Genomic DNA, 26,112 nt, shown 5'->3' with positions numbered 1-26,112 from the left:
AAGGATCGTAATCTAAGAAGCATTATATAGAAACATAAGAAATGTCACATTGGAACTGACAAATGAGCCTTATTACGGCTCTGACAGTGGCACCAAGGGACATTTTATGGCAGAGCATGAATGTTACTCTAGCAAACAAAAGAATATTACTACTCTTCACCTCCAAGTTCTCCCCCGGCTTTTTGAGGCATTTCAATAAAGAGCTCCAGAAGCGGACTTGGGAAGCCAGCCAGAATTATAGATGGCATAACCTATTCCCCCTGTGCCTTTGAAGGTAGAAACAACAAAAGCTTCCCCTCCGTGTCTGGAGGGAATGGGGACTCTTCACCAGGATATCAGTGGTCTTCTAGGCACAGAGACAACGTCTCTGTAATGTTATCATTCAAGCCTAGGTGAATTCAAGTCATTTTTAGATAGCCATTATTTTCCAAACCTGTATTTCTAGTCTATTTATAGCCAAGTTTTTGAGCTTTACCTGGGCATCCATAGCATTGGTACCCAGCCTTCCTCAACCAGAATTCCTCAGTTAAGCCACAGAAAATAATACAAGTGACAAAATGATGAGTTGTGGTTAGGGGTGAAGGGGTAAAGCCAAACAGATTAAATCATGGATGTTAGGAGCCCAGAAGCACTCTTGCCCTGTTTCAGTTGGAGTGATGAAAGCCTGGAACCACTGGTGAGTGAGTTCTTTAGTCACACAGAGGGTGTCTGTCTTACAGGAGGGATGGAGACCACTTTAAAACTGAGAGAGCAGAACAAGTGAGAACAAGGCTAGAACCAGAGCAGCAGAGTCAGAGAGACCTGGCAAACATCACGGGAATATTCACATTCGTGGAATTAACTGTTACTCGTGCCAGTGGGTTTTATTTTCTTCTAAAACTTCTCTTCATTGGTTTCTACCACTTTCAAATGAAGAGTCCTGAATAATATCATTGAAGTGTGTGGTCTCAGTTAATCAACATATAATAAAAATTTAACCTTTAGATACTAAAACTATCAGGTTAAAACAAAAGAAAATGCCAGTTTTCTTCTTATCCTAACTTTTTTCATTAATAATAGTAGCTCCCGATCAATTAATGCAGATTCTTCTAGGAGCTTTACAATAATTCAGCTGTAGAAATCAAAAAGTAAGAATTTTTCTTTTAAAATTTTTTTTGGTTGTTGCTAGACCTTTATTTTATTTGTTTATACATGATGCTGAGAATTGAACCCAGTGCTTCACACATGCCAGGCAAGTGTGCTGCTACTGCTGAGCCCCAGCCCCAGCCTCCAAAATAAGAATTTCATCCATTTTAGCAAACTAAGACTCAAAGAAATTATATAATTTGTATAAAATTAAAGTTCTAACAGATGCTAATAAAAGGTGACATATGGCTCTAGCTTTATCTGAAATCTAGGTTTTTAGTCATTTAATTATATTACTGGGCCAATGAATACCAGAAATAAGTAGGTAAATTTGCCTTTTTTCTGCCACTGGGTCCTTTCACATTATCTGAAATTCTGCAGGTCTCGTGAATTTATTTTATCTCAGGCCCCTTTACCACTGAATCTGCCCAACACCTATTTAAAAAAAAAAAAAAAGGTGACTACTCAATAGATTGAACCAGAAAACAAAACTCAGCCTCACTCTTCACTGTTGTTTGTTGTTTTGTTCTCTGAGAGAGAAAAATTTCAAGTTTTTATTTCTTTTATAATTTTTTTCTTATATTTTGATTGATACATAATATTTACTATTGGTACAGGTTTATGAGGTGTATTTTATTTATGTTCATAATGGGCGGTGATCAACTCAGAGAAATTAGCATATCCACTACCTCAAACTTTCAGCATTTCTTCATAGTGAGGATGTTTAAATTCCTGTCTTCTAACAACTTTGAGATGTATAATGCATTATTTTATTTCCAGTTGTATTCACCCTGTTGTGCCACAGAACTCCAGGACTTTGTTTTCTTCTATTAAACAAATCATTACATCCATTGATTGACTTCTACTTCTCCCTTCTTTCTACTCTCAGTCTCTGGTAACTATTCTGTTCTCAACCCCATGAGATCAAATTTTTATATTCCACTTATAAGTGAGAGCATATGGTGTTTGTCTTTCTGTGCCTGGCTTATTTCACTTAGCATAATGCCCTCCAGGTTCATCCATGTTGCTACTATGACAGAATTCCATGCTTCTGAAAAGTATTCCATTCTATACTTTTTATCCATTTATCTATTGATGAAAATTTAGCTGAATATTATATCCTGGTTTTGGTAATAATGGAACAATATACATGCAAATACAGATGTCTTTCCAAGATGTTGATTTCACTTCATTTGGGTACATAATAGAGGGGTTGCTGGATCATGTAATAGTTCTATCTTTAGTTTTAGGTTTTTGAGGAATTGCTATACTCTTCTTCATAATGACTGTATTAATTTATATTACCACCAGCTTATTTATAATTTATTTATTTAAGTAAAATTTTTATTTCTTACTGACAAGTAGTAACTATATACATGTATAGGGCACACTGGTCTCCTTGTCTCTCAGCCTAATTCCTCCCCATCTAATTCCAAATCTTACCTTCAATATGTTTCCCAGTATTCAGACCAAACCTGCCTCAAATAGTTCCAAGGCTTACACTGACAGCAGGCTCTGTGACATGCTGGAAACCATGAATGGGCCATGCTCATATCTAATCATCTCCTCTTCATGTCTTAGCTCCAGCCATGCTGAACCCATTTCCTACGTATGTTCTTTTGTATCTCCTACACTGTTGAACATGCTAGAGTGAAATTTTAGGAAAATCCCTTCAACTTGGTATCCTCCTACAGAGAAGCCTTCCCTTCCACTGCCTCTCTTAGAGGTCTTCTCCCAAGCTCCCAATTATTCTTGCCAGCTCACTAAGCCATGAACACTTTGAAAGCTGGAGATGTGCCTCTTCTTTGTTTTCTAGAACCACTCTATTTGACACACTTGTAATATTTGAAAATAAGATTTTGAAACCATTAAATTAGTATGCTACGAACACTAAGCTATGAGACTTATTTACCTCAAAAGGAGAGGGTGATTTCAATGTCATGGAAAAAAATATGAGAAAGTCAAGTTTCCATAAGTTATGACAAAGGACAATATTATTTGGGTTTGAAAGAAAAGAAAAAATAAGAGATTAGGACTAAAAACTAATCTTCCTACTCCAGGTCAAAATGGCTGTAGGATTACAGTAATATCTAGACAGAGTGAGGAGAAGGTAACCATAGCAACACTGGAAACCCCAGATACTCTGAAGACACTCCCATGAACATTCAAGACAGGGCCTGTCCTCTCTTCAGTATCCGTTAGGAGTAAGGCACAGGGCAGTGGAGGAGCAGTGGTACAAGAAAACGTCTCAGTAGATGATTCTGAAATGGCAAATTAAATATTTATATTGAAATTGTCATCATTATAGAGCAACAGAACAGACTGAGATTCATATAGCAGCAGAAATATAAAAGATTTTAGGGGAAAAGTGTTTTGTTTTGTAAATAAGAATGAATAGAGAGAGGTAAAACCCTAGAAACCTTTGCTGCTGAATGAAACAAATTTTAGTTGAAAAATTTTGGTCACCATTTTTGCCCATGAAGTGTTTAAATTCTGGTGTCCAAGCCAACATTTTGGAAAGTGTATTGGAATGGCTGCCAGAAATCCCAGGTATGCTTGCATCATTTTTATACTTACAATTTACCATTTTCCCACTGAATTACCAAAATAACCAAAAGGAACTGGGAAAAAACAGTCACATTATGCTGTAAAATACTCATGACATTTTCAAATCTCTCTATTTTAAATGTCCGCTGATCTCAACAAACATTCCTAATTTCCTCTCAGTGATGCCAGTTTAAAATTAAGCTAGAATATTTGTTTTAAGAGTTCCACAATGATTTCCGTAGAATTAGAATGTTTCCTGTTAATATGGAAAATATTTTTCTATCATATTTTCTGCTTGTCTTAAAATGTGTTATCAATTAGAAATAGAAGTTTAATTAAGGAGACTTGGTATAATAAGCAGAAAATGCTTATTATAAGGCATAAGCAGAAAATGCCTTCCCCCTATTTCAACTTATTATTGAAGAAGTTTTTCATTTACTAATGTAAGATCTAAGTTATTTTAATCAAACATAGACAGTTTTTTTTAGCCTAAGTCTTACATTAATATCAGCAGTTTTATAAAAAGTTTTTGTACTTTGAAAGCCAACTGGTAACTTAAGAGCTCTCCAGAAAGCTAATGGCCATTTTCTAGTTTTACATTTTAAAAAATGTGCCATCCATAAAGCAAAACAATAAAGCCTATTTGTAACACTCTTATTTCCAGTGCTCATTCTTTGGGTATGGCCTGAGGAGGATATATGCTACACCCTTCATTTAAAATATTTTATTATTTATAACTCCCCACCTACGTAGTTTAAAGTGTGATAAGAACGTTTTTCTTTATAGAACATTTACTAGCTAAAGAGAATTTGGGCTCAGCACAATTTTCTGTCCACTTAAAAAAAAAATATTACATACTGATGAGCTGGTCATTCTTGACAACCTCAATCCCATTTACCCATAAAGTCAAAAAGTCAAGAGTCCATGTTTAGTCAACAAATATGGTTGAAGTGGGTATGGATACAAGTATCATTGTTTATCTTTTTTTAAAAGACTTAAATTTCATTTGTAAAAAACACAATTGCCTGGTAGTTAGTGATGGGAACTCTGTACCCTCAGATTGCATTATGAATTGAACACTTTATTTTGTTTCAGGAATTAAGAAAAAATTAACAGAACACATTAAATCATATTTTAAGAGTTTATTTTATACAAAATTGTTTTCAATATATTTTTATTTAGCTATTGCTTCTTTTGGTGGTGTATATCTTCATTTTACAATATTGAGTGATTGAATGAGTTGGTTATATAGGACGTTTTGACATATTATTTCAATAAAGAAGATAGAGAACAAAGTTCTCCATTTCATCAAGAATTACCCTTGCTTTATTCCTCCAACAATCTCTGAAGTAGTTAATACTCGATCATCACTGATGCAAAAGGAAAAAACAAAAATAAAGAAAATTTAGAGAAATAGAGTGATTTACCCATACTTACACACACAAAAAAAGAAGTACCAGGGCCAAAGTTTGAAGCTAGTTGTGTCTAGACCTTTATTGGGTGGGAAAAGAAAACACTGGACAATTAAGAAATTCTGACCACATGCCATTCACTAAAAGCTTACAACAGTGCCTGGTATTGAACTTAGCTATTTACTTACAGTATCTAAATTAATCCTCACAACCACCTTATGAAATAAAACATTATTCTGGTAATTTAATGAGAAAAAACAGACACTTGGAAACATTGAACAATTTATCCAACATCATACAATTTGGACTCACATTTGATTGATTGCGGAGATTGTGCTACGTGAGTCATGTGGTTAAAATTCACAGAAGTCATGCAAGTGGCCTTGAAAGGACATTTTGAATGGAGAGAGACAACAGTAATGTGACCAAGATCACTTTCTCAGGTGATTACTTTGCACTCCTCACTTCCTAAAAGTATCAAACATCTTTTAAAGTGAGGATGGGCATGGGGGGAATGGGGGGAGGAAGGAAGAAGAAAATTCCCCCTCACTTCCTGGTTGGTGGTCCAACCTATTGTCTTGGTCTGGAAGCACAGGCAAATTGTCCAATCACAGCAGAAGTTTTCTTTTCACTACAGTGGAAAGTATTGTCTCACCAATCATTTTTATGTTTCTGCATTATTTCTGTCAGTTCAGTCACCAAACCACCACTCAAAGCAGAAGCTGAAGTTAGGGGAGACTCCAAAGGCAAGGGCCACTTTGCAGTGACAAAGAGTTTCAAGTGGCAACTTGCCTTCTCTTGCCAACCACAGCTGGGCCCCACGCCAGGAAAGCACTCTTAGATCCTCAGGAAGGCAGCTGAGCCCGAACAAGAGGTTGAAAGCTTTCACTTATCCTATCATTCTGGATGGCAAGCTTCTACTCTGAGTATAGTCAAGAGGGAAAGCATAATAAGTGCAGCCAAATGCCTGAAATCTTGCATTGGTTCAGTGCATAGCCATTTTCAGCAGGATGACTTTTATTTTTCCATTTTTAATTGCTTCATTTGTATTGCCCCCTTTCTTATGGCTGTTTCTAAATACCACTTCAAAAAGCTGTTTTGTCCAGAATAGGGACAGTCTTATAGGGATCTCAAGCTAAACATGAAAACTTGTTTCTAATATCTCTGTATTTGTTAGTTTCATTCTATGAGGAGTCCTGCTTGGGTATGTTGCTGCTATGATATTAGGACCTATGTCCTGAAGACAAACATGGAGTGCAGAATAGAAGTCAGGAATGCTTCCTTGTCAGGTGTCTCATGTGAGGACTTATAAACTGCAAACACATTCTGCTACCAGATGGCCCACAGTGGCGACAGTTGTAGTCAAGAAAACGAGGGTTGAAGAATAGTGGCTCCTGAGCAGGTTGGCCAGCTGTGTCATGCTCTCTAACAGGAAAAAGGAGGAAATAACAACTACTCACATTTTATTCACACAGGTATAAGAATGGATTTGACCATGACTGTAAAGTGCTTTGAGGCATTCTACCAATATATATTTTTGTGTAGATATGTGTGCGTGCGCACACACACACACACACTTGCACCGTTTCTCTTGAGTAATACAAGGGAGAATTTCCTACAGAGCATGCCAAAGCACATTTCATAGTCTTAATGTGTTGTAGGCCCATATATCTGAACATTTTTACAGGTAAGTTACTTTCTGTCTTATGAAAAATGTCGTTTGGCTGTACTGGGGTCTTCAATATCCATGGTACAAACTGGCAGCTTAGAGCTTTTCATTCAATATCCAGCAGACAAGCAAATCCCAGGGCTGAGCTATTGATCCAGCTGAACTCACAAGCAGTATGTCCTTATTCTTCTGGTTCAGTAGCCTTGGATGTAGTATACAAAATAATTTGCTGCATTCTTCAAAGTGATTTTCCCCTGGGGGAGGAAGAACAGAGTCAGAAGGATGCAAACATATTTCACTGCATTCAACAATAAAAGGAACATTTTTTAAATGTTTACTGATATCAAGAAACCTATTTGTTTGATGTTCAAGATTGTCTTTGTTTTATTTTGTGACTATTGCCATGAAAAAGCCAAAAGAGTTTAAAACTGTTTTAAAACAATTTTAATCTGCCTACTGTAAATTAACATTTTTACTTTAGGGAGAACAATCTTCAGATTCGTTTTTATGAGTGTTTATTATCACTATTGTTTGTATTATTTTTTTCTTTTTTCTAACTTAACTATCAAATCATTCTCAAGATGTGAAATGTAATTTTTCTGATTTATTTGAAAAACAAAGAAGAGGAGAATGGAAAAACAGCATGTGATGACCATGGCAAACCACACTATATCAAGGTTTTTATTCATTATCCTACTCTCTTCTTAGGTACTCTACATAGGTTTCTTTGACATTGTGCTGGGAACTGGGGGATACCAAATAAGAAGAATAAGAAATAACTCTCTAGTTAAAATGATATGTGAGAAATATATTTAACACAAGACAATTAAGTATCAAATTAATAATAAAGACAATCAAATAGAGAGCTTAGAGAAGATAGAATTCATAGAATGGGATAGAAATAACATTCATTATCTGATAAAAATGCAGATTAGGTTATGTGTGTTTGTGTGTGTGTGTGTGTGCATGTGCGCATGCACACACATGTGTACAAACTTGTAAAGACAAAAAGGAAGAGAGAGGTGATTCCTTCTGTATTTTTAATATCTCACACACATATATAAATGGTAAGTTGTCATAAACAGAGCCATTTTTCCATTATCTAAATATTCAGTAATTTTAAGAATCAATTTTTTTGATGCGATAAAAATGACAATATTAGTTCAAGCAAGAATTTGAGTAAACTCAGAAGCCCAATGTTAAGTATTAGTTTAAAGTTTGCTTCTGTGAAACTAATTGATCAACATAGCTTATACCAATAAGAAATGAGAGAAGTGGAATTCATTTTAGACAAAATTAGTAATTTGGTTATAATTGCATAATCAATAGCTTCTTTTAAGGAGTATATAGGTAGTACTCAGCATTGAACTAATAAAGAGTTTAGGCACATGAAGAATGGAAGAATTACTTGCTAAAATTATCTTGGTGATCATATCAAGTCAGTATTAATGAATTATTAATATTACATATCATTAGCACTAATTATTATGTTTAATTTTATTATTATAATATATTTTATTATTGTGAGTAACTGGATGAGTTTTAGGGAACCAAGTTAAATTTATATTCAGTATGTCCATACTTCTTGCTTACTCTTCTATTGTATTGATATTACCTCAAATTGGTGAGATTTGAAGTTACAGATTATAAAAAGAAAAAAATTCCGTGTGGAATTTAGCTTCATCACTTTAGGCATACCCATGTGTTTACTAATCAACTAATGTTTTAGTATCTGGAAGCATTACCATGAATGCAATATAGAGAGGCAAATAAATGCATATGTTACATATTATATAGAATATTGTATAAAATGAAGCAGAAATATGTAAAAATAGATAAATTAGATAAATGACTCTTTTAAAACTTTCTTAAGCCAGATGCGGTGGTGCATGCCTGAATTCCCAGCAGCTTAGGAGGCTAAGGCAAGAGGATCACAAGTTCAAAGTCAGCCTCAGTAACTTAGCAAAGTCTTAAGCAACTCAGCAAGACCCTGTCTCTAAATAAAATATAAAAAAAGGGCTGGGAATGTGGCTCAGGGGTTAATTGCTCCTGGGTTCAATCCCGGGTACACACACAAAAAAAATCTTTCAAATTTGAGCAGAAATTTCAGTGAAGTGATAGGGTTATTTTTTCAGGAAGAAAAAATAGCAAGTGCAAAAGTCCTGAAGCTGAAGTGGATTGGGGTGATTTTAAGGAACAGTAGGAAGGACAATTGGTCTAAAGAAGAATGTAAAGCAGGAGGTCATGAAACTTAACATCATCTATGGCCATGTTGAAAGAATGTTATTCTAAGTAAATTGGGAATTATCTGTTTTGGAATAGGAAAAGTCCATAGGATTATATGGTTTTCTAAAGGACCATTCTGGTTGCTTGAGTAGAATTGACAGCAGTGTGCCATGAGTGGTAGCACTGAGAGAGTTAAGAGGGTATTACCACAATCAAGATCAGAGAGTTACATTGGAGAAAACTTACCAGGGAGATGATGAGTGTCAAATTCAGCCTTGGTCTTCTCTAAGAGGCACAAAAACAAGCCCAGCCTCACATAAAGTCAGAGCAGGGATTTCATGTTACCTTGACAAAATATTTTCTAAACATGACTGCAGTACCTCCCATCCCACATGTTTTTCAGTCATGGACATTGCCAATTCCACATCAATGGGTCAGTTCTGGTTCTCTGGTCCCTTGGATCTGAGCAGGCCCTGTGACTGCTTTAACCAATGGAACACACCAGCGCTGAGGTTGTTCCTATCCTCTGTGAGGCCTTGGCTGGTTGGGAAGCTTTTGCTCATAGTGTTTTGGAAAACAGATGCCAGTAAAGATGGGAAACTACCCTTGAGACATCGCTATGGGAAGTAAAAAACACATGGAGAGGTTCTAGAATTTCACAGCAATTAAAAGGGGAGAGAGAAAGAGAGAGAGAGAGCACAAGCGAGCTAAGCAACACCATGGCATCAGGCATGTGAAGAAAAAAAAAATATCTTGGATGTGGATTTTCCTGGTTTGGCTGCCCTAGATAATATCATGTGAATCAGAGGCCAACTACCCATCTAAGCCTTTCCTGAATTGCTAATCAACAAATTTATGAGCAAAATAAAAATTTTGTTTTAAGTTACTTTAGGTTTGGAGGTCGTTTTTGATAGATGGAACATTTGGTATAAATTCGTGTTCCCTTCTGAAAAAGAAGGTCAAAGATTATTTTAGTGGCGTCCCAGGAAGATAGCACTGTGAAAACAGGAACAAACAGTAGTCAACAAAAACACCCATCAGTAGATGTAGACCTGCAAAACCTTAAGCTACAGTAATCGTTGGAGAAGGAATGCATATATATTTTTGCAAAGATTCCAGGGCCAGAATTATTTTCAGAGAGTTCTTTAAACTTTAAAAAGAGATAATTCACCAGGCTCAGTGGCACACACCTGTAATCCCAGCAGCTCCAGAGGCTTAGACAGGAGGATTCAGAGTTAAAAGTCAGTCTCAGCAATTTATTGAGGCACTAAGTGACTCAGTGAAACCCCATCTCTAAATAAAATACGAAAAAGGTCTGGGGGTGTGGCTCAATGGTTAAATGCCCCTGAGTTCAATCCCCATACCAAAATAAGTAAATTAATTAATAAATTAATTAAAATAAAAAGAGGTAATCCCTATATTAGCAAAACTGTTTCAAAGCCCATTATAATGCTATTTAATTATGAATCCAACAAAAATAACACAAAGAACAAAACCATGGAATAGAAGTATTAAGTGGTTGTATCCGTTTGTATAAAAATTTAATTCTTGGTAGTTGCTGCTTGATTAATGTATTGAAAATGATTCCAAATCTTTATCTTGGTTTGTTGGCAATATCTTCAATGCACTTTTAAAATATAAGTTTAACAAAATTTTTTAAATGAAAATATGAAGTAAATAAAAATGGTTAATATCCTTAATATACTGAGACATTTTTCAAATCAATATTCAAAACATTAACACCTGTGTGGGAAAGAAAAAGAAAAAGGAAAAAGTGGGCAAATGATAGTAATAAAATTTAAATAAGAAGAAATATAAATGATAAATCAGCAAATGAATAATTTGTCTAATAATAGAAGAAATAAAATTTAAATCCACCATGAAATCCTGTATGAGCATAGTGGATAAACAAATGAATAAACATAAAAAAATCATTATTTGTAGGTATTGGTGAGTAATCAGTAAGGTAGTCACAATCTGGCAACATAGAAATTGTTTCTTTAGAGAGTTTACCTCATAAATGGATGGCCTTTACCATATCAGGATTCCCTTTATAATAAAGAGAAATTCTCTCCAATCTTATCACTATTCAGAACAAAAATGATTTAATGTGACTTCCATCAGCATTTTAATAAAATAGTTAAAGATTTAAATATTATGGTTCATTTTCCAATAATACATTCCATCAAATAATTGCTGCTACTTCTCACAAACTCCTTTAAAAAAAATTCAAAATAATTCTATATTTCTTTATCATAACTGGCATCAATGTTCAGCATGGTAATTTACAAAATGAAGTCTAATTATGACTTAGGTCACAACCAGGCCTATATGAGCCTAGGAACCTGAATTTGTAACCAACTTTCAGGAGTTGCTGACATACTCAAGTTTGAGACTCACCAATCTAGATGAAGCAAACAGAAAAATAAAATCATGACTGACACATATCAGGAGTCATGGGCATGCCTCTGGAACATACAGCTACAAAAAAAAAAGCAAGCACATGAAGTGAGACATTGCCACTTAAAGGTCTCTGGAAAATCAGCTTAGAGTCCAAAGTACCCTCCACTACCCAGAAAATGGACCTTGTGTTTAACCTTGGCATCTGACTTCCTGGGCAGCTGTATGCACTGAGGCTGAAGTGAATGTAGTCAGACAACTCCAGGGGTAGAACTAGTCACCAGGCAAATCTAGTAGGGACAGTAGGAAACCAGCTGTGCCCTTCCCCTATGGGCAATTCAGTCATGGCTATCCCTTTATGTGGCACAGACACACTTTGGCTTCAGCCTTTTGCCTTATTCTCTTAGAAGTTACAGTATATCCATTTTTCTAAACCTCTGCTACTTAACTATATCTTCCTGCCATCCTCTGTGACCATGAATTGCATTTCAATAAAAGATGAGTATATATTTAGTCTCTATGATGCTGAATAAAGAATGTATTCAGACTTTTATTCTTTTATTTTTAAAAAACCTAATACCAAGAATCCTTTTCTTGCAGATACAGACAGGTGAATGGAGGATATAGCATCTGACATGATGGTGGGACACTGAGGACAATAAAGTATAACTGAGTATCTGTCAGCCTGGTTGTGGCTTGTTTGTTCACACATCGGGCTAGTTTCATGAAAGGGAATAATAGAACTGTATTTTTCCATTTGTAGAGCTGTAAAAAGGAAATGACATTTTTATTTGTTATATGAATAGTTTCCAATTGTTTCTCAGTTTCTTCTGTAGCCAATTTTAAAAAGTATTTCTGAGAACTTTAATATATTTTCTTAAGTAACACATTGTGCTTTTATCTACATTTTCAGTTTTTCAATATACAAAGAGGACTTGCAACATCACTTTAGGGTTTCTCTAAAAGCCCAAATGTAAACAAAGAATAAATACAAATGCCAGGAGTCTGTTAAAATTCTACAAATGTGTCCACTACCCACTATGCTTTGCTTGAATTGGGCTCTTTGTGTCCCCGTTTCCCCCAGCCTTGGCCAAGTGCATTCTGTCTCTCACCAGTGCCCTGACGATGATGGTACAATGGTGTGCATTCATTGCAGTAGCATGTACAGAGCTGTGCTTCAAGATTTCCTCATTGTTCCCTTGGTCTAACCATTCCTGAGAGTGAGTTGCTCTTGTCCTTAAAGATAGTCATCACTGAAATTTTGACTCTCGCAGTGGCAAAAATATATTTCATCTACAAGATTTCTAATGTAACCTTTTTCTAAACCTTTGCAGCATAGAAATTGTGATTGCGAATAAAACACATTTTAAATAGTACACTAGAAAAAAAAGAGGATCATATTATCTTTGCCTTTCCTTAATACGTTCATAGCTTTGAAAAGTTTGGCTGGTATTTGCTTTTATTATAATTGTTTCGAAGGGGAAATTGAATTCAGAATCTGTATAGAATGATAAAGTAATTCCAAATAGCAGTTGTATCCATATTCATCACTGATCACCAAATGAGACTGCTTATAAATGTACTAGGAGACTATCAGAAAGGCACTGTTGATTTACTTTACATAGATAAACAAGCCACATAAAAAAAATGAAAGCACAATGCTTTCGGAATTGTAAGTGATTAAACATTAATGACTGTAAGGCTTAGTCAAACACTGAAAGTCTTAAAGTCTTCCACAGTACATCATGTTGAGTGTCAACAGATAAAACAGAATGCCAATATTAGTTGGAATCTTCTTGAAAAGAGTTAAGCTCTGTCAATAGCTATAAATGTACATGTGCCAATATCTAAAAATCTATCAATCTCTACACACTGTATACAAACTTGATTAGTCTGACTATACCAAAAATATTCTAGTACTACCTGGCCTTGAAAATAAACAATTCTGAAGTTCACAATTCACTTTATTTTTTTTTGTATGTGTGTGCAATGTGTATGGATTTGGATATTGATATGATCAAGTAATTTTCTACACAAAAAAAGGTATAAATAGAATAAATAAATTGAATCTTTCCTTCCAATTACTATAGTCAGTTGCCTGTAGATGTATTTTGGTGACATTATATAAATACTCATTTATCCAGATAACATTAATTTTGGTGTGATAAAGAGAACACAGTGTACTGGACATGCAAGACCTGAATTCTAATCTTCACTCAGCTGTTGATAAGTCATAAGACCTTGTAAAAACTATCACTTAACCTGTTCAGGGCGGTTACTATTGCTTTAAAGTAGGAAGGCCTTGTCAAATCCTTAGTTAATTTGAAGGACCAAATGAGGCAGTACATTCAAAAACAGAACTGTAATTGTTGTTCCATTTGAGATAGTATTGAGAAGCTCTGTATAAAACCATGAGAAGTTTGCAGACAACAAATGGAACAAAGGGTAAAGTTTATGTGCATGGTGCTGAAAGTATAATGAATGATTTTAATTACTAATACCCAATTTTTCTGAGGAACAACGTTGCATCTTTCTAGAAAAATGCATTGATTAGGTGTTATAGGCATAAGATATAGCTGGAAAAATGACTGGGAGGAAATGAAGCCTCCTCTATTTAATAGATGAGAAGATCCATAACTGAGGGTGTAGAAAATCCTCAAGGAAGGCAAAGAGAAACAGAAATTCAAGGAAACATTTATAATAGAGGAATTAGGAAAGAAGACCACTTCTCAATAATCTTAACTTGTCTGTGAAATCTTTTCAAATCACATAAAGCTATATGTGTGTAGATTTTTTTCAGAAACCAGCAGAAGAACTAAATTTCAAGTTCATTTTGGCTAAGGATAGAAAAGAGACACCACATGCCAAGATAAAGAAGGCAGTATTATTGTCTTATAAAGAAGAAATCTCTAGAAATCCATAAAAGTTGAATTGACTTGACCAATCATAGGCTCAGAAATTTAGAGTTCTAGTCAAATTTACCAAGATGGTTGAGAGAACAGAAGACTTCAGCCATCCCAGCTGCATGCGGAGTTAAGCGTAATGCATGATAAGTAATGAAAAATGCAGTGAGAGATTCATGATATTACATGATATTAAAAGAAGAGTATCACTTTCAGTGGATGCTGAAAGTATAATGACTCTAATAACTAACACCAGAATTTTTCTGAGGAACAGGGATGTATTTTTCTGGGGAGAAAATGCAATGGGAAGATTTCAAAAAGTGGGGAGGAATTTGATATTTTTTTTTGTTTTATTTCCATTTGGTTTTTTTCCCTTGTTTTATCTTAATGTATGAGTAGAATTTTTAAAGATAAAAACTCCAGAATATGTATTCCCCTTAAAATGAATATCCAAATTTCACTCTAGGAACTTAAAATTCACCCATACACTCCATCCAATTTTTTTCTTTAGTCAGAACATCTTCATTCATTCTGTTATTCAATAAGTCAAAAGAAATTTACTTTGTTCCCACTGTATGATAAATACAGTGCTGGATACTGAGTATGCAAAAATATCCCCCTCAGATCTTACTCTTCAGTGAGAGGGCTTGCAGTCTTGCTTTCCAATGTATACTGAGCTCAAAGCATTATTTTTAAAAAGCACCCATGGGTGAAAATACCCTCTGTCTTATGTTAAATGTTTATAATGAATAGTGAAGGTTTTAATTTAATAGCATTCTCATAAATACATCTTGAGCATTCAAAAATGATCACCCTTCAACATAATTAATCTGATACCATTTTCCCACTTTTGTTAGTAAAATACAATTTGAGATAATCCTACAAAACATCAGAAATCTTATCTAAATCATTAAGACTTGGAAAGAGATTGCTTGGACATAAAAGTTTATAGAGGATGTTTATAATTTTAATGCCTTGGCTGGTAATACCTACAGTGCAAGAATGTGGCCAACTATGAACTCAAAACTTTGGTCAACTGGTACATAAGTAAATTGGCATTCAATTTTTTTTTTTGTAAGAGAGTCCCTGCCTTTAAGAAATATATAATCTAATTCAGTGTTTATTAATCCCTCTTGGATCAAGGAATTCTGAGGCAAAGAAGAAAGCTATGGGTCTCTCTATTGAATGGGCCACACAGGAATGTACACACAGAGAATGTTTCATATAGATAAGTGGATCTTTCCACTCCTATGCTATCTAATCAAGTTCACTATGATTACCAAAATAAGTATACTAAGTTCTATTATTTGCAAAATCATGATATTTAGAAGACTTAAAATTTATCATATAATTTAGGATCATGGATCACTTATAGAGATATGATTTTAAAAGATATTTTACTAAAAAACAATGAAAAGAAGAAGATTCTGAGATACCTGAGGGCAAGAACAGTCTTTTTCATTTTGATATCCCTGAGGTCAAATGCAATCCCTGCCATATATATGGTAGGTACAAAATAACCTTTGGTGAAAAAAATAAAGATACTAAATAAAACACCAACTAAATATGCATCCCTACAGGTTTTTTGCCTGCTGCTCAATGGGTCTTATAATACTTTAAGGTTAAGACTCCCCATTAGATTCATATCCTTCCTTTCCCAGCTGCCTCTGGCAGAGTCTGAATAATCTTCAAATTGCTGCTGTTGGTAGGGCTCAACCCTCTGGCCATCAGACCATGCTCTCTTTTGTTTTAAGATAAAATGTTAGAGCTTAAGTATTGCTGTAAAATGAAATAATATCTTTGGCACTGCATTTAAAATAGCAACCTGCCTAAAGGCAAAATTCTCTTCCCTTCACCACACTGTGTCTATTTCACATTCAGCACTTGCTCACTGAGCATCCATCTCCAGACACTGGGAGAGAGCATGGTGTGAGCCGAGCAAGCACAGAACCTGAGAGGGACAGGCAATGCAATGAAGATCACAGCTCTGCAGATCTGAAGGAAATCTGGCCCAAAAGCACAGTCGTGAAACATACACTGTGTTGACAATGGTGCTGGGGAAGGTAAGCTGAATGATTTGTTTTGGTATTTTATAGATAATCTTCACTTTGTCAAAATGTTTTTATTTAAAGAAAACCACCCATACAGAGATATGTCAGAGGCAATGCTTACCATATTAGTCTGAAGATTAAAAAAATAATATTTTACTGATATGTTAAAAATAATTATGGCAAAAATATCTTAAGTTCTTCTAAATATTGTGTTTATTTATAATTAAAAGAATATGGGATTTTAACTTAAAATGCACTAAATACTTCCAATGGTTTACATAGTCTCTTTCACTTTGTAGCAACATGGAAAAGGTAATCCTCTGTGAAAGACACCCAGCCCCCTCCTCCACCATTATCACCCCAACAGCAGCAAAATTCATTTTCCAATAAAAAAATATCATGTACAGAAAGATGTGTGTGTGTGTGTGTGTGTGTCTGTGTGTGTGTGTGTGTGTGTGTGTAATAGTTTGAGTGATGTTGGGTTGTTATGCATAAGTACTGAAATTTGTTATTTTTAAGTCCACCAATTATAGTATCTATATAGATAAATCAGATTATTTTATAGGTCAGGTAATTTTGTATGACTCATAGCATAATATAAAATAAACCAAGAAAGAAACCTTAAGCTTGAAATGAGCTTCTGTATAATGATATGTGAGTATAAGCAGATGTTTTGCTCCATTAAACAAGGCCTTAAAAGCCTAAACTAAGGGTTGACAAACTAGGCAACCAGCAATCTGAATTCAGCCTGTGGTCTGTTTTTGAATGGCCCTCAAACTAAGGATGGTTTTTAAATTTTTAAAGAGTTGTAAAACAAAACAAAGAGGGATATGTGACAGAGACCATACGTGGCCCATAAAGTCTAAAATATTGATTATCTGGCCATATGCAGAAATCTTCTGCCAACCCCATGTTTAGATTCTAATGGACTAGTGGCTAGCTTGAATGTGCATTTGGATTAAGTTGGAAATACCACATTATTACACTAGGTGCTTTTCTTCTGATGTAGGCATTTGTATTGAAAACATAAAAATTTTCCTAGAAACAAATCAAATGCTTAAATTTTTACTTAAATCACAAGAAATAGAGTTTGCTCCCTTATGGAAACTTATTTATTAGGAATGAATCTGTTTAGTGATCATTCTAGCAAATTATTTGACATATTTAGAAGAAACTTGGATCTGAAGTACAAAACTGAGACTCAAGACAATGTCAAATTCTTATACCCAACTGTAATATTCTTTTCCATTAATTCTTCTTTAGGAAAAGCCTTATCTCTCCATGATTTTTAATATGTAGTTTTATATAAAGACACTTAAATATTTTGAATCTAAGACATTTTAAATGTTTGGTCAATAAAATAAAATCCTTTAATATGCTTCTTTATCTTGTGAACTAACTTCATATAGTTCAGAATTCAAGTTCAATTAATGCAGTGGTATCATTAGTATTATATAATTCATATTAATATTTAAGTATATGCACAGAAAAGCAACTATTATTATATAGAACCAAAAAATAAGATTGCTATGTTTAGTATTATTCCCAGAGAGGTTTCTACCTTGAATATGAAGCAATAAAATAATGTTAACAAAATTATTTTCTTTTTTAAACATCAAATTGTGCCATGATATAATATCAAGGATAAATCTTATATCTTATAATGTGGAATTGTCACTGAACTCTAAATATTAAATAGGATGTAGAGATATAAGTACCATGAGAGAAAATTTAAATAGAATATGTACTCACAACCATAAGTAAAAGAAGTCATTTTTCCTTAAAGTGCATTAAAAACTATTACAAGAATTAAATAAACAATGAATTTTGATGTCCATTTACGGGAAAAAGAAACTCCTTTATTTAAGCCTTTTTTTTTTCAATAAATAGACTGTTTTTCTTACTAGCCATAATTTTAGTTTGAGCCTTGTTCTGATATATGAGATACCTTAAGACATTGTTACAATGCCTAAATCAAACACCTAAATATATTTAATTTTTGAGTTATGTATTAATGCTATTTTAGTAAGGAAAAGATGTGTTGTTGGTTGTTTAAAATAGTTGACAACTCTGCACATTAAACAAGGTAAATTTACAAATAATACCCAAGATCAACTAAAAATAAAGATCAATGACTTGTAGTATGGATTTGAAAGGATATAGGTCAATGTAGAAGCTTCAAGATTTTTTTTTCTTCCTTATTTTAAAACGAATGCACATCTTCTGTGGGTAAAACAGCCCAAAGCCTTCTCTTTTAAACCATCTTTTCTCAGAAACAACAAGCCTTTGACATCTGTGACACAGGAGACATGCAGAAGTCATTAAGGGTATCCCGAGGGGGTTCCAACAGTTGCTTCACTTTAGGGTGGGTGTGAGAAGGCTTAAAATTAAATTACTCTAAAATAAAGTTAGAGCACTAAGCAATTTCCTGCTTTCGACTCAGTAGGGTTTCCCGTGAGAAAAGAAAGTGGGCAAAAAGCTCAGACAGACAGACAAACATATTTACCCCTAGGTGGAAGGTACAAATTAAATTAGTCTGCTACAAAAGGGAGATGTTTTCTCCTTCTGTTCAGATGTCATGGTAGTGAGGAAACATAGTCTGGGGCCAAGAAAAATGGCACAAATGCATTCATCTGAGCTACCATTCATCCTGATCCAAGGTCTAAACAGAACACATAAAAGAACAGCACTGTGGAAGGACTTCCTCTCCCTAGTTACCAAGTTGAGATTTGCAAGGGAACATGGGAGCAGGGGGTGGGGATCTTTCCAGAATGTTTCAATGTTGATGGAACTGTCAGAGGATGTTATGGAGTTAATGGCTGAATCTGAAATCACATCAGTGTAATTTGATTCCATATTTCATAGAAAGAGCTGTATTTTATGGTGCACAGTATGGTATGTTTAAAGGTACATTGTGAACTTTCTTTCCCTCTGTAGCTGGAAACCAATATAGGCACTTCCAAAGAGTCAAGTATCTATTATAGTGCCTCATTAATATGCATGTTTTTGGCACTCAGTTTGGTTCAGCTGGTATGCTTTCCAGTATCTCATTCTTTATTTATATGAGACTGGGAGGTGTGACCTATGGAGCCAGTTGGCTGTCTTGAATTGGAATATTCATTAAGCCTCATGAATTATGCATTAGCCTGCTTTTAATACTGAGATCCACATTTGATCTAGCCAGAACTCTCAACTGCTTCCCATTTGATGGAATGATCCACATTTTGGTCAAACTATGCATGTGTTCTATACACTGCAGAAGGAGTGTGTGTATATTTGCTACCCAGAAAGACCTAGAGATTTGCAACTCACATCTAAGTGAGTTTCCTATTTTTTGCATGTTTGAAAGGCACAGCAGACATGGTTCTCCCCTGGCAAACTAGGTTAGAGTAGCATTCTTCTCTAGCCTGATTACTATTTCCATCCATTACTGCCCTTGCTTATAAAAGTCACCAGTGACTGGTAAGCAGCCTGGATTACAAAAGATATGAGCTATCTCCTGGTGATCCACACATAAAAGCAAAGCCAAACATAAAGGACATGGAAAATGCTGTTAAGAATTTAGGTTCTCTTATCTAAAACAAGGAAACCCTTTTACTGATAGTCTTATCATTTTTGTTGCCTTTTTATGGATAAGAATATCCAGACCACATAAGATCTAATTTTCAGATTTGCTGATGTTATAAGATTTTATCAAAATTCAGAAACAATTTGTATTAATTACTCAAGAAATATTTTAATTTTTAAATTAAGTGCATCTATACCTGTAGAAATAGATTTAAAAAGTTGAAAAGATCAACTGGAAAACATTAATTTAATCTCTAATGCACATCACCAAATTCAAGTGCTAAAGGTATTTCACTTTTTACATTTTACTTCAAGCAGCTCAAGTTAAAATCCCCCTCAAAAAATATTTTCCATAAGTTAAACTATGTTTCATAAAGAGTTCTTTTCAAATCTTTGATTACCATCCACTTTAGAAAGTTCCTACCCTTTCTTTCTCAATATAGAACTGCCCTAGAAGGAGCTCTTATTCAGGGAAGTAATTATTATCAGTTAAAGACTAAAACATAATTTAAATTTAGTCCAATCCATTTGCTAAATTCTGACGGAGTGGACTAAAAAATCTATAGGCAGCTCTAGGAAAGGTCATGGGTAAGTCCTGGGTAAAATGGCATTGTTTACAGATTTTTTAGTGAAGAGATTAGCTGTCATTTATTTTCACATACCTAACTGAGGAGCTTTAGTGGTTCCCAGCAAGAATGTGTTCTCTTCTCTTTCTTAGCCTGTCACATCCTTGTCAGTTTCAATAAAATTACTTACCTGAATTATGCAAATGAGGCTTTGTTATGTCCAGCTCCCATCATTGTTCATCTCCACTACAGCTGAAAATTCTAGCAGACCCCTTGCTTACACTGTCTGATTCCAGGACTCCTTAGGTCAAGACCTTTCAACCTCAGAGCTTGACTTATGCCACAACCATTTGACAAATCGCCCAGACCCTCACAAAAGCTGGTTGAGCTCCAGAGTGGCTGCTCTCTCTATACACCACTGTTTCTCTGTTTTGACATTTCCTTCTCACTTTTCCTCTCAGTAATTAGACAAAAGGAGAAAAAGACATTTGTGTTTAAAGAATGCTTTCATTTAGGACTGTGATAAATGGCTCCCCTTTCCAAGAAGCTGCAATCCCACTGAAGGACAGAAGGTTCCTTCACAAGGGGCCTGGATAGAGAAGGCCGCCCACCAGAACCTTCCCGGACTTCAGCTTTGCCTCTAAACAGCCTGCAGAGAGTGTCCACTGATCTCTTCTTGTGTTTTCAGTAACACTGAAAAATGGGAAAACAAAGCATGAACTTCCATGTTAAAAGTATCATGATTGTAAATATAAGTGTGTCGAGTTTATAATTTAAATGTTTCTAAGAATTTTGGGTGTGAAAAAAAAAATTGGAACAAAAGGCATTGTGTTGATTCTAAGATTATTTTAATATTATTCAAAATCAACTGCTCAAGTATTAAGATTAGAATACATCCTGCTCCCCTGTAAAAGAAGGAATTGACACAACTATCATTTTAGCCACTCATGAAAAATTTGAAATATTTGTGGGAAGTTTGATCATCCTACATTTAAAATAAAATACAATCTATCATGTTGCAAAAGGGAAATCTGGTATTGTAATGAAAGAAAAAAGTTTTAATAGGGAGTAACTTATGTCAACCATGTTTTCATAAGCCTCTTTCAGAATAGTGAGTTAATGTTTATTGTTCTGTTGGGGAAGAAAGATTGCCAAACAGGTAAACTAATCGAAACAGCATGTGACTCAACTGTTGAGAGTTTCAGTGAGGAATTAGTGTGTTACCATTTTTGCTATGGTTAATCTGTCATCTTTGCTCATGGTAGTGCATTAATCAGGGCACCACCAAATGATATTCTCAAACCAGACCAATTGCCTCCAATATGATATCATGCTTTAGTTAGTAAACCAATAAATTTGTCTTTAAAGTTTAAAGCATGATACATGATTTTATTCACAAATTAAGGAAGGAAAGGAATAGGAAAATATTAAAAAAAAAATTTAAATACCCACTTAAATTGGCATATGCCATTTATCTGATTTATAGAGCACTATATTTATACTGCTCTATAAATTTATACTCATGAAATTATGGAAGTTTAAGTGCTTGCAAGATAGCCTTACTTTTACTTTATATTATTTCTAATAATTATAGCTCCTGCTAATAGATTTACAATAACATTTATTTTAATAAAAATGAAACTTGCACATGATTTTTAAAAGCCTGTGTTGATTTATGTGGTCCCTTCTTCTCTTTCTTGTGTTTACTTGTAAGAGCTAAAACAATATAAATGAATAAACATGTCAGAGTTTCTATCCCCCCAAATCAAAACAAAGCTAAAGGAGGAATCAATTTTATTTGGATTTTTAGTAAAATCTTGGTGAGGGAACAGGAACTTTAGATGTTTCCCATGTAAAAGGCACTAGACCAGGCAGCCTGATATACTTGAAATAACACATCCCCAGAACTAAACGCCACAGTGGATTCTGCTTCAGAGATCTTTTCCAGCATATGGGCATGCATTTAGTGGGGAAAGGAAACCATGAGAACCCATTTGGTAAACCTTTAACTGGTATAGTGTTATGTTTAGCTGTTAGTTTCCATTTATTCTATGAATTGAACAGAACAGGGTGAACCTGCTGATGCATAATTAAAAATGAATATCAGTAAAGCCTCACAACTCCAACATTTAAAGGAGCCATAGTTTATTGTAAAAGAAAGCTAATATGATACCAAAAAAACTATAACTTTAAGCATATCCCTAACTGAAACTGTGTTTTTGTATTAATATATGACTTTGAAGATTTGTGGGACTTCTTTGAGGCTTTGTGAGCTCCAATATGAACACCCTCATGTTTTTTAAAAGTTGATTTTATTTCTTTTTAGTGACCTATCTGCTTCCATATGCATTTTGTCAACAAAAATATCTTTCTGTTTTTAAAGCAAAAATGTCTGCTTTCCCTGGTGAATCATAATCAAATGATGCCTTTAGTTGTTTCAGATAATGAGAACTGACTCAGTTATTCACATAAGAACTAAAAAATTAATATGAGCGCCTTTAAAAGATGGTCCTGATTATTTAGAAAAGTCACAGGCTAAATTTGCTTACTCACTAACATGCCATTCCCTTAAAAGGCAAAGATATTTCTTTTTTTTTTTTTTAAGAGAGAGGAGAGAGAGAGAGAGAGAGAGAGAGAGAGAGAGAGAGAGAGAGAGAATTTTTTTTTAACATTTATTTTTTAGTTCTCGGTGGACACAACATCTTCGTTGGTATGTGGTGCTGAGGATGGAACCCGGGCCGCACGCATGCCAGGTGAGCGTGCTACCGCTTGAGCCACATCCCCAGCCCAAGGCAAAGATATTTCTAAATTTCATATCAAAAGACATTATAAATTTCATATTTCTAAAGCATACCATAACACTCAGTAAATTTTTGTCCCTGTCCATTCACTTATCCTAACACTTTTTTGTTTACAATACTACACTTTGAACCCTTCATGTATAAAAAAAAATTATTCTAGTTTGTTTCTCTCAATTGTTCAGAATTTATTCAATGTTTCATACATATCTATCAAATGAAGAGACCAAAACAGAGGAATTTAGTCTTAAGGATTTGTTATGGGACATATTTTGTTTCCAAAAAAGGCAATGGACAAAAAGCAAGAAAAATTACAATAATACGTGTAATAAATCCAACATGTGTCATTTTGATTCTGCATTGCTTATAGAAAAAAATTTAAATTAATAGATACAGACTTTCAGTGTCAGCTTCAATATATAAAAAAATCTTAAAAGTAATCACCTCATACATTCAACAGGAAAAAATATTTAGCCAATATGAAAAATAATCAGACTTTTCAGGAATTGATGTTGTAGGGGAAATTACCACCCTAAACTCTAGAAAACGGGAACAACCTGAGATACAACAACCGAGATGTGTTTATGCAGAGCAAAAGCTCCTGGGACCATATACTAGTTGGATATTTAAAGGATAATTTTTACAAATTTAATTTGGGCTGTAGGAGAATAAGAAACTCCTGAGGACCACAGTCTCAGGAGGGCACCACACTTTCATGGGCTTTACTTCCAGGACATCACCAGGTTCTCAAGTTAAAGATCTGGGAAAGATATCCATATAGGTCTGGCAGGAGCTATGAAAGAGTAACCATTGTCAAATACTCTGAGAGTCTTCTCTGTAACAAAGGCTTGGACCCCTGGTAAAAAGAATTTGCCTAAGCCATATCCCAGTTGTAAACATAATATGAATTCATTCATGCCAGGCCCAATGTCACACACCTGAAATCCCACAGGCTCAGGAGGCTGAGGCTTGAGGATCCCAGGTTCAAAGCCAGACTCAGCAAAAACAAGGCACTAAGCAACTCAGTGAGACCCTATCTCAAAATAAACAATAGGACTGGGAAATGTGGTTCAGTGGTCAAATACCCCTGAGTTCAATCCCTGGTACAAAAGAAGGAGGAGGAGGAGGAGGAGGAGGAGGAGGAGGAGTAGGAGGAGGAGGAAGAAGAAGAGGAGGAAAGAAAAACCATTAATTCAATTACTCTAGGACATAAAACTTCCTTATTTTACTCAAGGGTTGTGGCTCAGTGGTAGAGTACTTGCCTGGCACGTGTAAGGCACTGGGTTCAATCCTCAGCATCACATAAAAATAAATAAATAAAATAAAATAAAAATATTATGCCCATCTACAACTTAAAAAAAAAAGATTTTTTTTTTTAAAGAGAAAGCTTCAAGGAAATAGATTAGGAATTCTGTGGTCAATGAGCTCAGAATGGGGGACAGGTAAGGAAATTAGACCATCAGAAGCACACTTCTGAAGGTAGTGTGCCTAGTGGACCCAAGAATTAGTTCCACTAAAACACCAATAATTAATTGAAGACAACAGAATTTTTCACCTCTCCCATATTTTATCACCACAAAAACCAGTATGATAACCTTAGATTGCAGTTTTCAACTGCAAGACACAGACTTTCTCTGAGGAAGAGTATAGGGAAATCCAATGTTGAGGGGAGAGAAAAAACAAAATTAATAGAAGAATTTGAATCCTCTGATATTATAGCTACAGCACATATTAAACACAAACTCATAGTCAGATTTTCTAAATCTTAGTAATGAAGGCAGATTGATCTCAGTTGTCATTATCCAATAAAATATTTCCAGCTTTCTATGAAAATATTAAACATTATGCCAAAATCAAGAAAAAAATACCTAAAGAGAAAAAATCAGTCATCTTAACTATAATCAGGAATGGCAAAGATATTGGAATTATCAATCAAGAAATTTAAAATGAGTGGGATTAATTAAGTAAGAGGCTTAATGGGAAAAATAGGTGGTGTAGGAAAATAAATGGATTGTGTAAGTAAATAAATGAAAATTCTAAGAAAAAATGCTAGAAACTAAAAACACAGTAATAGAAGTAAGGCAGGCCTTTAGTTGACTCCTAGGTAGACTAGACACAATGTCAAATAAAGCATTTGTGAATGTGAAGATAGGTTAATAGAAACTATCAAACTGAAATTTAAAGAGAAAGGGAGATAAAAAATATATACAAGAACTGTGGGATAATTTTTAAAAAGCATAACAAATGCATAATTAGAATACCTCTGAATAAGAAAGAAAAAAAAGAGCAATAGAAACATTTGAAGTAAATCTTCCAAAATGATATACCTTAAATCACAGATTAAAACAATAAAAATTTCACTTAGTCATATTATATTCAAATATCAGAAAGTGGAAGACAAAGAAAATCTGGAAAGAAGTAAAAAAAAATCTTTTTTTTATGCTAAAACTAGTATAAGAATTACAGTGGACTTCTCACCAGAAACCATAGAAGCAAGATGAAAATGGAGTCAAATACTTAAAAGTATTGAAAAAAATGGCAATTTAGAGTTTAGAACCAGTGAAATTTTCCTTTAGAACTGAATCAGAAATAACGATTTTCTCAGAAAATTCAAAGTTGAAGGAATTCATTGTCAAGACACCTACAGTGCAAGTAAACTATAATATACTTCATAGGCAGAAGAAAAATCGTACAGAAAAGAAACTTTTCTATGTAAAGAAAAGAAGAACAATAGATAAGGAAAAAAAGGTCAAAATATTTTGTTTTAAGAATGAAATTATGGCATTTGTTGGTAAATAGATGGAACTATAGAACAATGCTAATTGAAATAAGCTAGACTCAGAAAACC

This window comes from Spermophilus citellus (assembly GCF_964194105.1).
Source record: "Spermophilus citellus genome assembly, chromosome: 1".
Taxonomy (NCBI): Eukaryota; Metazoa; Chordata; class Mammalia; order Rodentia; family Sciuridae; genus Spermophilus; species Spermophilus citellus.
Note: the sequence above shows the minus strand (reverse complement) of the source record.